This window comes from Rhineura floridana, chromosome 3, assembly GCF_030035675.1.
Source record: "Rhineura floridana isolate rRhiFlo1 chromosome 3, rRhiFlo1.hap2, whole genome shotgun sequence".
Lineage (NCBI taxonomy): Eukaryota > Metazoa > Chordata > Lepidosauria > Squamata > Rhineuridae > Rhineura > Rhineura floridana.
Window position 1 is genome coordinate 34172503 of NC_084482.1, and position 12969 is coordinate 34185471.

Below are 12969 nucleotides of genomic sequence, written 5' to 3' on the forward strand. Positions count from 1 at the left end.
CAGAGCATGAGGAAAGAGCGACACTGCACAGAAGCCCAGTTTGAGGCACATGATTTTCATCCACAAATCAGAGGAGCAGAAGACTTCCCCTGCTCCCCCCAAGTAATGCACCAAAGTAATTCTGGAAATGTTACAATTACTCCACAAAAGTAGTAAAATTACTCCTATTGCAATCAAAATGTAAAGGAATTACCCACTCGTTACTCAAAAAAGTAATGAATTACAAGTAATTTGTTAATTGTAACTAGTTACTTCCAAGCTCTGGCTCATGAATACTGAGCCAATTCTGAACGGTCCAGGAGAATTCACCCATCACTGTCCAGGAGGAGTGCTGCAAGTCCCCTAGGCCTGGGTAGGGATGAGGGAGGAATTTGGGTTGCTCCACTTTTTATAGCCAACCAATTTGATCCAACACTTCTGACCTCTCTTGTGGATTGGCACCCAGCTCCCAGCTGGATTATGTTCTTCTCCAGATTTGCATTTTTGGTGTGCAAAAAGCATGCACAAAAATAGGTATTCTACATAAAAGAGGCATTGTGTGGTATTCAAGGCTAGTCCTACTCAGAGTAAACCCACTGAAGTTAATAGACATAACTTAGTTTCTTTCATTTCAATGGGTCTACTCTGAGTAGGACTTTAGTGAATATGACTAATGGAAAAGAATGCATTTTACATAAAAAGTGCACACAATTGAGGTACAAAATGCCTAAAATGTAGGGCAATGGACCTATAAATGAATGCCAGCGAGACCAAATGCTCACTCCATAAGAACATAAGAAGAGCCTGCTGGATCAGGCCAATGGCCCATCTAGACCAGCATCCTGTTCTCAAAGGAGCCAACTAGATGCCCATGGGAAGCCCACCAGCAGGACATGAGTGCAAAGGGCACTCTCCCCAACTGTGGTTTCCAGCAACTGGTCTTTAGAAGTGTACCATCTCTACCTATGGAGGCAGAGCATAGTCATCCCTATGCATGTGGCTTTCCTGCTTTAGACCTTTTCTTCTTTGTTTCTTTCTGGCCTGTTTTATCATGATAATCCAATCAGCGTTTTCAACATAGGAACTATTGATGGAGGGCAGACATCTCATTTTCTGGTTAGAAAGCAAGGTCAGCTCCTTTGTAAAACTTGGCTCAAATGTATATACAAATCTAAGCTGAAGCAAGAGAATATTTGTCTTTATTTATGGCAATGTCCATGTCGTATAATGTTCTTCAGGTCTGATTTAATGTAAGTGCCATTTCAAGCTTTGACTTCCCAGTTATTGGCCATCAGTCAGGAAAATGGATGTGTCCTGATCTGTTGTTTTCTCTGGCAAGGCCACAGATTCTATCACTTTGCTTTGCAATAAATAAATAAATATCAGGCCTACAGAAGAAATTGTTCTGATTTTTACTCCTCTTCTACAACTCCACAGAATAATCTTTTGAAAGTTGTTGATTCTGGATAATCCATAGGTGGTTGTAACTGAGTGATGCCCTTCTGAAACCTGTAAGCAATCTGAACTTTCTTTCTTTCTTTCTTTCTTTCTTTCTTTCTTTCTTTCTTTCTTTCTTTCTTTCTTTCTTTCTTTCTTTCTTTCCAAGAAAAAACGGCAGCAAAAACATGTATGAAAATTTTGAAAAGGAGAAATACTGATCCTTGTTTAATTCTTATAAAAATGTAAAAAGAATGATGCTTTATGATTCTGAGATCTGTACACTGGAGACTCTCCACCTGTGTGTGTGTGGGAGAGAAATTGTACTAAAGCAGCTTTAGCTGCTGACCCAAGACACAGTCGTGCTGAGCAGGAATGAAAAAGGGTTTTGAGGTCTATTAGTCTTCCACTGAAATCTAAAACATAATATTTCACTACTACTACTACTACTACTAATTTAGTAAAATTTAGTAATATATATATAGCACAATCAAAAGCATCTCTGGGCAGCTTACATAAAATATTCACTTAAAATAGCAATAAAAACAGTAGACATAATAAAATTTTCAAAATTACTAATGTATCCATCTTCTTTAACATAAGCCTCGAGGCAATTTGCAATCATATAATAAGAACAATCACAATAGATTTAAAACAACAGAAGAAAGCAACAAGTAAAGGTTTTTGAAACATATCCTGCCTACTTTCTGAAGAACTCAAGGTGGCGAATAAATCAAAATATTAGAATAATATTTCAAAGGTAAAACAATCTCCCAGTTAAACCCAACAATTAAAACCACACACACAAATAAATAAATAAATAATAGGGTGGTATCCAAAGCAGCGCTAAGGAAAATGTCCCATCAGCATTAGGATTCCTGCTTGCGCAATGGAACTTACCCTCTCTCCTCCCCCTGTGTGAGTCTAAATCTATTCTAGGGGTTCTCCCAACCCTGCAGAGCAGATTTTGGAAGATGCGGAACATGTGGGGGAAGAGGGGGGGAAAGTCCCATTGTGCAAGCAGAATCCCATTGGGTCAGCAGAAATCCTTGCCCTGATGGGATGGTGTAGCTGGATAATGCCAGTAATAGCTTCCAACACAGCCAAGTACCAGAAAGAAAAATAATATGTCAAAAATGTTTGAATTATTATTACTTCCATTATGATCACTATAAATTCAATTTCTCAGATGCTTTTTTACACAGAATTGCTTGATGAGCCCAGCCATGTGTGGGCCAGCTTTGATAAACTCAGTTTGACACATTGCCTGGGAATGCAAACCAACAAAAAGGGATTTGTCAGGCACCTGGTAGTTTGCAGTCTATGGTTGATGGGCTCAATCTGCCTTTGCAGGTCAACTTGTGCAGAGCGGTGAAGATAGCATACCAACATATCAGGTCTGAATTATAAATGAAATGTAGATATCAAACCTCAGGGTTGCTGCTTCTGAGTTGTGATCCATTATTAGTATCAGGACCCTTTAAAATATGCATTCAGATTGGATATCTGCCCTGGGCTCCTGCTGGGAGGAAGGGCGGGATAGAAATCAAATAATAAATAAATAAATAAATATAGGAAATCTCTTTTTTCCTTTCCATAGCAGATGCCTGCTGCGATTCTGCACTTTAAAAGTTCCCAAGAAGCCTCTTCAGCAAGTTAGATCCAGGAGGCAGATTTATCATTCTCCTCTCCCTCTGCCAATCCCTGGCCATACGCATCTTCTTTATTATTCAATTAAAGCGCCTTGATATAAGGGTATTGTGGGAGGGGGGAGGATGCGATCACAGACATTTAACCACCATCTGATCTGCTTATAAATAAAGGTTGATAAATTTTTGTTTACAAGCCTTATTGATTAAAGCATAAGGAAAACCAATATTAGAAACTTGCAATATTAAAAGAGATAAATACATAATACATATAAAATCCTTCTGATTAAAAATGTAATAACGCCAACACAGTCTTTTTTTTTTTGCCTTGAGATAACATGCAAATATTGGAATTGATTACCACACACACACACACACACACACACACACTGGTGGCAATTGTAGGTCAGATCAATATTGTAGCAGTAACTGCTTGCTTTCATGAGAGCCTGAAGGTCCTTTTGCTTGGAACATTGAGACCTTTACCTGCATTCCATGCCAAAATGCTGAATTTGCTGATCTTCTAATGACAAATGGCTTGACAGCTAAGTGTCAACACACCAGGATTTGCAAGGCCCTTCATGACCAAGCAATCTCCAGGGGTCTCATTCACATGCAAAGATCAGTGTGAGAACTGACACACACACATTTGTCTTGTGGGGCCCTCCTGGTCATCCAGTGCAAATCAACACACCCACACTCTACTCATCACAAAAGACTTATGGGGGTTGGGGACTCCTCTCTTCACAGTGGATATTCAGTGTGATGCAAGTTGAATGCAATATGCAAAAACGTTAGAGGGAGGTAGTGTCTTTCACTTTGTTCTAGGTTTGCACAGCATCAGGAGCAGTTTTAGTCTCTTGCTGACTTTCTGACTTTCCTTGACTTCAGGTGAAATCGCTTGCTTTGTCTCCCATGCTTGCTCTCACATTTGATGGGGCCTGTCAGTGTTTTGTGTGTACTCTCAAGGGCCATCTCCTCATCCCATACAATACTGCCCATTCACCAAAGTCAGCTGGGGAGGCCCTTCTGCATACCTTGTCTCCTTCTGAGGCATGGTTGGTGAGAGTGCAAGAGAGGGTCTTCTAATCCAGGGGTTCCTAAACTGTGGTTCCTGGAGCCACAAGCTTTGTTCAAGTGGTCCACAGCAGGTCTACATTGAATATTCATACTGATTTGTAATTACATTTTGATTGCTCCTTTTGTTTCTTATGTTGGATTTTATTAAACGGAATGCAAATTGTAATACAATAAAATACAATATGAGAAATAAAAGAAGCAATCAAACTACAAATAAAAATCATGCAGCATCTATCACAGTGCATTGAAAATCATGAAGTGATTCACCAAAGCCCTCAGCACTTTTCAAGTGGTCTGTGGGGATAAAAGTTTGGGAACTCCTGTTCTAAGCTGAACCTCTGGATCTCTCTGCCCTGCAATCTCCCCAATGGCATTTCATTGGAAATTGAAAATGTTTCTGTTTTGGCAGGCTGTCCATTGTCTGATTTATGCCTGGTCCGGGTTCTTCCATGATTTAGAACTCTGAGTGATTAGGAGGAACATACTTTACATAGGTGCCTCCCAAAATGTAGAGGGAATGGGGGAATGCTGGTCGAGATGTGATGGTAGAGATGGGGCCAGGGGACAGAACCCCACTCTTTACTTCATGTTTTATTAATTGTATGGGGAAATAACCCCCAAATAGGGTTACCGTGATATTGGCTTATCACAGGCTTCATTTGCATTATACATTTAAAGCAGTATAATACCACTTTAAACAGACATGACTGCCCAAAGGAATCCTGAGAAATGTAGTTTGTTAAGGGTGCTGAGAGTTGTTAGAAGACCCCTATTTCCTTCACAGAGCTACAATTCCCAGACTTCCCGAGGAAGAGGGATTGATTATTAAACCACTCTTGAAATTGTAGCTCTCTGAGGGGAATAGGGGTCTCCTAACAATTCTCAGCACCTTTGACAAACTACAGTTCCCAGGATTCTTTGGGGGAAGCCATGGCTATTTAAAGTGGTATGATACTGCTTTAAATGTATAGTGCAGATGAGGCCACAGACACAACATTTCAAGGACCAGGCTACTAGCAAGAGACATACAAGGATTCATAGCAAGTAATTTCTGCAGAACGGGGTTAGAGGATTTTCATTGTTCACTTCCTTTCCCCTCAAATGCAATACATTATTTGGATTTACAGTACTGAATGGGCAATAAAAGATCATCTAAGATATATAATGATATTTTTAAAACTGCCACTAAAAATAATTATATTGAAGGAAAAGTATTTAAGAGCTGGATTAAAAAAAATCAAGCCCTTTCATAAATTTAACGAGTGAACAATTGATGTGATTTATATGATGCGCCTCCAAGGCTGAGGGTATTAACGGTACGTGCACAAGTGAAAAATGAGTTAACTATTTGAAATGATCCTGAATTCCTTCTAATTGTAGGTGTTGCCAAGGGTCACCTAGTCTGAACATCCCATGCTACTGTATATAGAAAGTCTAAACTCTGGATCCTGTGCAGCTAGCACTGCTCTATTCTTCACTTCTTTTTGGAGGAAATGGATGCAATATTTCAATTTGGGGGGTCTTGCCAGGGAGGATGCTGCCAGTGGTAGCTTCCACCTGTCATTTGAGGGGGTGTTTGGGGGCTTTCCTGCCAAAAGTGGAGGCTGGTGGAGGGATTCTTCCATCCCATCCCATCCAAGCCACGCCACCCCCAGCAATGTAGACTGGGGGCTTAAATCGTTCTGACCATTAATCTCTTATTTTTCTTTTCATCTGTTTAAACCAACAGTCTTCCATATATCTATTTATTATTGGAAGAATGTATGTGCTACTCCTTTATCAAAAACTGGATTTTGGGACCATGTTAATAAAAATGTAAAATTACCAAATACAATACACTAATTGTTAATAGAATAAAATAGAGAGGAATAAAAACTCAACTAGTTAAAATGCAGTAAATTAAAATACCTGGGCAAATTAAACAGGTTTTACCTTTTTTGAAACAAAACAAAACAAAAAATCATTGTCCCATAAATCAGGGCATTTTAAAGGAACTGTTACTGGATGTCCATTTTTTCATTCAAATGGCTTGCATGTGGAAGGCTATCTACCATGTATAAACCCTGACAATTTGGATTGAGGCAAAAGTGGTTCAAATAAAAAAAGGGGGGGATGAATACAGCTGTGCAAATACATTTACACAAGTTACTAGCCTAGCAAAATTCTTACTAGCCTGCCCACCTGCCAGTAAATACATGAATTAAAAAGTGAAATGATAATAATGATAATCTACAACTCTAATTTCGGAACTTAGAAAAAATGGTTAAAACACAACTGTAAAACACAAAAACACATTTGGGAATTATTTTTATTTTTTTGTTTTGCAGGAATTTAAAGAACTGCATAGCACACAATAAAACACTGAATCCTCTAATGCCAGAACTTTAAGATCACTGAAAAGAAAACATTTGTTATTTCATTTTATATTTTGCAGTAAAAGAGCAATGCTTTACCTTTCTGCAAAGGAGGTTTCCTTTCCCTCTTTCCTGAATTTAGGAGGTATTGACTGTCAAAGAGCCAGATAAGAGATATAGGCCCAATCTGCAGCTGCTGCTCATCCAGCAAGTTAAGTGTCCTATGCTGTGAGCAGCCCCCTGGTGGCTGAAAGATAGCACTAGTTGCTCTACTGTGTTGCACAAAGGGAGATTTTGCCTCTAGTTTGCCCCAATGGTTGAAAGAGGTATTGACTCTTCTTTTCTGACTCCTCTCTGGGACCAATATCCGAATCATCTAGGCACCCATAGTTTGTAAAGTTACAAGTGCATTCCTCATTTAAAGAACCATACTGACAATATGAAAGGTTCAGGTTTGAGTGACTTGAACAAGAAGGAGGAAGAAAACAAAAAAACTGCAGAAAGATGCTCAGCAAGCAATTCAGGAGCAAACAATTTATTCCTCTGCATTGCTGCTGCCTCTGCAACACCTAGGCCAAAATCAGAACCCAAATCAGTAGTACCACTTCTCATTTCTCTAGAACTTCCTTCAGAGAAAACCACCATTGCTGCAATTTCTTATGATCTACAGCCACAGGCTGAAGGATAATCTCTAGCGGTTCAATGTAAGGAGTTGATCTTTTCAGAATCTCCTGAAACCAATCCTACGTCCCATGCAATGGTTGCTGCACATGCACAGGCTAACACTGTCATCCACACAGAAAATGAAGAGATTAGCTTGTTTCACTGAACGGCATATGAGCTGCTGCTTATGATCCATGCCCTGCTGTAGCAGAATCTTTGCAAAACAAGCAAGCAAACAAAAAGAACGAAGATACAGTGTACAGGGAGATTTTGTAAAAACGTTTTTCAGAAAGCCTGGTGGTTTGTAAGAACCCTAAGAATTATTGTGTAATGAGTCCCTATGTTCTACTGTTTCTATTCAATTTCACTAAAAGTTCATACCCCTAGTCGCTGTTTCAGTGGCTGCCAATCTGAATTTGTGTTCTTGGTTCACTGATAACATTTTATGTGTCCTTTTGTGATCACTGGGTGTCCAAAAGCTAGGAGTGGGTATCCATTTGGACACGCAACTATGACTTAAAATGCCTTGTCAGACACTGATCTCAAAACAGCCAAGAAGCAAATGCCAACATAGATAATGGCAAGTTGAAACTTTCACAGATATACTAAATGAAATAATAATAATAATAATAATAATAATAATAATAATAATAATATATTTGATTTATTATTCGCTTGATACCCAAAGGTCCCCAAAGGACTTACTCAATGTTAAAACAAAAACAAATAAAACACACTATCAAAACATAAACAACAACAACAAGAAGAAGAAAACAATAGGAACAGCACCCCCATGCAGCCACAGGAAGGTTTGGCAGCATATAAAAGCAAGACATAATATGATTAATAATATTGTATTGATACTTTGCAAGGTGTAATTTTGGTACTGTGCCAACTCAGAGCCCCCAAAGATGAATCATTATTTTGAAGGGTTTTTTTCTTTTTAATGCACACAATCATGACATTGCTGTATTCAGATATAACTCCTAAACAAAGAAATTATTCTCCCAACATCCCAAATGAGATAAGCTGAAGGTTGCTGAGTGTTTCCTTTGGTTGTCTAGCAAGTACGAAGTGTTCTTTCCCCAATCTTGCAGGGCTAATGGGAAGACTGCAATTTGCTGAGCATTCCCTTTAAGGCTGAATCAGGCAGAACATTTCCCATTTGCCCAATGGATAGGCCAAATGTGGCTCCTTACATTCAGTTTCCTCTCTTGTTTCCCCAAACTCTCGTTCCAGTATAAAATGCCACCAAAATAACTTGGGAGCACGGAAATTTTCATGTTTTCCATAATATCCAGACCATGAACAGACCAATTAGGATGGAAAAATAGCAGTGGTGGTAGGGAGTCCACTTCCAAGCAGTGGGGAGTGGGACAAGAGAGTGCCAATTAAAATGATCAAGGAGTTGAAACGGCTTGCTTGTGAGGAGAAGCCGAAACATTTTGGCACACGTCAGAGCTTTATTTAAAAAATCTGAATAGTGCAGAAAAAGAGGATTAGAACTTGGGGCTTCTCAGTAAAATTGATTCAGCAGTAGATAATTTCAGGACAAACCCCCACCCTGGAAAGTGTGACTTTTTGCAATATGTAATGGACATGTGACGTTTATTGCCCTCCTAGCCCCACTAAAATATTGAAGACATCATACAAAATTATGGGTAAGGAGTTACAACTTTATTAACTAAACACCAGGATCTGTAACAAGTGTAATATAACATTAAGCTCAAGCGTGAATTCTGTCTAACATGTGCAGACTACTGAGAGGTACTCCATGAATCTCCAGGTACCAAATATCTGGCTTCAAGTGCTAGATTCATACTTGCAGATCCATGTCTTTCATTGCCAGTTCACTGTTAAGGTGAGGGGCCCCTTACAGCTCCATTGGACCACTAGAAATTAGTGTTTGACAGGCTAAAGCCTTTCCATATCCTCCCAAGCCACCCGGCAGCATGAGTGCCTGCCTCCCTGTCCTGAGTGCCTGCACTCACTTTCTGACCAAAGGAAAACCCAGTCCATCAAATCACAAAGATCATGCCATGAGTGACATCACAATAAGGAGCAGGTGAAAAAGGTATCTCTAGCAAGCAATTAGGTAGCACTCCAAATATTCTTATTTCCCCTCCCCCCAAGAGTTGAATAGCTAATGCGGCCTAACTCAGCCTTTCCCAACCAGTGTGCCTCCAGATGTTGTTGGACCACAACTCCCATCAGGCTCACCCACCATTTCCAATGGCTGAGGCTGATGGGAGTTGTGGTCCAACAACATCTGGAGGCACACCGGTTGGGAAAGGCTGGCAGGTGGGTTGCCGTGCTGGTCAAGGAGACTGAAAGGTGGGTGCTGTTGCTCTCTATAGGCATGCTTCCTGCCACCCCATTGCCCATGTCCACGTGTGGGGGTGCTGGCACATTTCCCAGCATGCGTCATTATTCCAACCTGAATGAGCATGAAGCAAACTTGCCCATAGTAGAGAGCCAGAGGAGCAAAATAGTATGGCCATTGGCTTAGATGACATCAGCGACGGATTATGGAGAGGCTATTCAACAACTTGTAACCATGAGAGTTCCATGGATCTTCCTATGTTCAGAGACAGGTGTGACCTCTGCAGAGGCAGCATACAGCAGAGGAAGCAGCACAAAAATAGATGGTTTATTGGGGACGTCCGTGGTGGGCTAGTTTTGACTTTGTTCATCAGGCTGAGAAATGGAAAGTAAACAGCTCTTGGCATGACACTGGCAGCCCATTGTTTTTAAACAATAATTGCACCTCCCCTTCCCATTCCTTTATTTACATTCATTATTTCATTCATATCTGTTATCCCTCCAAGGTGCTCAAGGTGGCGTGCATGGTTCCCCCCCCCCTCTGTTTTATTATCACAACAATCCTGTGTGATAGGCTGGGTTGAGATATGACGACTGCCCCCCAAGTTCACCCAGTGAGCTTCAGAGCTGAGTGGAGATGCAAAACCATGTCTCCCAGGTCCTAGTCCAACATTCTAACCATTCAGACACACTGACTGCACATGCACTCTAACCACACCCTTCATGAAGGATAAGGGTAGCCTGGCAGTGAACAACTGTGGGTTAGTCAGCATATAAATGACATGCCCACGTTCCATTCATGGACCCCTAGAACCGTTGTTTTTTTCATTGCAAGCCTATGCTTTTAATAGCAGGTGAAAATTCCTATGCCCATGTTGTGAAAAGGTCCATATGCTAATTTGAGAAGATTAGGCAGGGGTGTGTGTTTGTTTTTGTGAGTTGGCTATCCTACATGGTCTCTTCTGCTTATGCTCACCTGCCTAACGTGAGCAAAACGCAGGTCCTGAGTTGCACTCATGTTCTGCTTCTGGGCTTCCCATAGGCATCTGGCAAGCCTATGTGAGAACAGAATTTGTCTAATCCAGCCTTTGCTAGGCTGGTGCCCTCCACATATTCATACTAAAACTCCTGTCAGCTGCAGCCAGTGTTAAAGATTGTACTCCAAAACGTCTGGAAGGCACCAGACTGGCAAAAACTGGTCTAATCCAGCAGGGCTCTTCTTAGGTCCTGATGCCTGTCCTCTGGCTTATATCACTGCCTTCCAGGATCATGGGTATATAGTCTCCTGTCTACGCAAGCTGACAAGGTAAGATCTGCTGCACTTGAGCAGAAAAACGGTTTTGGGTGCCTTAGACCATTTTCTGGGTTATATGGCAGAAGGTATGGTTCCAGGGAAGCTTGAGGCGTGCCTCTTGGCCGCTGCATTCCATCATCTGACAGCTCAGCTCTTTTCATGCAGACATGCAGAGCTTGGAAAAGTTACTTTTTTGAACTACAACTCCCATCAGCCCAATCCAGTGGCCATGCTGGCTGGGGCTGATGGGAGTTGTAGTTCAAAAAAGTAACTTTTCCAAGCTCTGCAGACATGTAATAACACTCTGGTCTTAAACTGTTTGATTGGTGAGTTGTTACTTTTAATAGGTTTATGCCATTACAGGCATTTGTGTATTCTAAGCATCTGTGCACTTAATTAAACCTCTGCCATGGTGTCGATGTGCCCTAAAATACAACCACCTGCAAATTACCACTATTAGACTTTCTAGATGCATTTTCTTTCCAAGTATTTAAGCAGGAAATTCAATCAGACAATGCAGCTTCTAAGTAGGAAAGCCAAATGCATGATGTGGCATGTGCGTAAAGCATATCTGAAAGCTGGAAGTCAGAGAGTTGCAGGTGAATTCTCAAAGAGCCATAAAATAAATTGGTAGAACAAACAATGTCATCTTAATGAGTGTTTGAATTGGTAAATATCAACTCAATCATTGGCTTAGAAATAAGTTGTAAGGCATTGAAATGTCTTTTGCTGAGAAATATGCCTGGTGGGAAAACAAGACTTAGGAAGTAAAACTGCACGCCGCACTGGAATAGCCCTGATAAGAATGTTTTTATTTATTTGTGAAATACTTGCTTACCATTTCACCAAGGAGTATCTCTATTGGTTATTGTTCACAATTGTATGCCCAAATTCATTCTAGATCCTCTGCTTCAGGGCCTGTTAAACATGGCAAGCTTTGTCCTGTCCATAAGGTGTGTAGGTTGCTAGGCATGCAAATAGGCTGAGAGGAGGGTGGGGATTGGTGTAATGACTGCTGAAGTCACAAAGGCACTAATGTCAATCAGCTCACAGAGTTATTCTTCTACAAAGTTTCCACAGGAAGAGGCATAAACATTTTCAAGGGCTTTCTCCTGCATTAAAGATTCAGGTTCACCAAAGTTTCAGACACAGCCTACTGCCTTCTCTTTGTCTTCTTCTCAGATTTCATTCTGATGGTCCTCTCCCACCCATTCTGGATAAGGCTGTTGGACAGACAGACTCACTGTTATTTTGGGACATTGTTCGTTGTGGTAATGTGTAAGAGTCAGAGGCACTGTACAAGATGTCTGCAGTATGAAGAAACTATAACTTTGGTCCTGTATGCATGTTTGCAGCTCATGTCTTCAAAGTGCTTTTTTATATTAATTAATTAATTAAATTTATATCCTGCCCTTCCTCCCAGAAGGATCCCAGGGAGGCAATACTTCTAATATTTGTATCTCAACTTCCTTGAAGGAGCTCGGCAAGGGGGAATTCCATTTTACTGCTGTCCTCAGTCAAAGCCCAACACTATCCATCACAAGAACATTTGTTTTAACGTTATAACCTCTCTTTATGCTTAGGAAATAAGTGTCACTCAATTGCTTCCCACCTCAGAAAAAAAACAAAAAACTCCCAGATATAGCAATTAGAGTCTTCTCAACGTGCAACATTATTGGCTTTGCAGATTTTTTAAGAACCAGAACAACAGTTAATCCAATTTGTATTAAAGTGTATAATTTATTTCCCCCCCAATAAATATCATCTTCATTAATATGATCCTTGGCATTTCATAATCTTACCCACCTTTTGCAAAGTGTAGTTTAATTAATCAGGGCTTCGTATTTCTTCTCATTCGTATTGCCCTATTTGTCACCTCTTTGGTTTAGAGTATAATTGTCATAATTATTTACGCCTTTAATTAGCTTTGAATCAGAAGCCTACACTGCTTCACTTTTTTTTGCTAGATGGATTAACTTACTGTACATGGATTTGGTGGAGCAGAACAGCTCAGATGTGCTGCATTTTTTCTTGATACCTCTGGCCATTATCATTTGTAACATTAACACTTCACAGCTGATGGCAAAATTGATCAAATTATGCAGCTGCAGTAGTTTGCTCTCTGGTCTGTAAGGGATGATGCAGATGGCAAAGCCTGTCAGGAACTGTTTTTTTCAGTCCCACCTTGTTG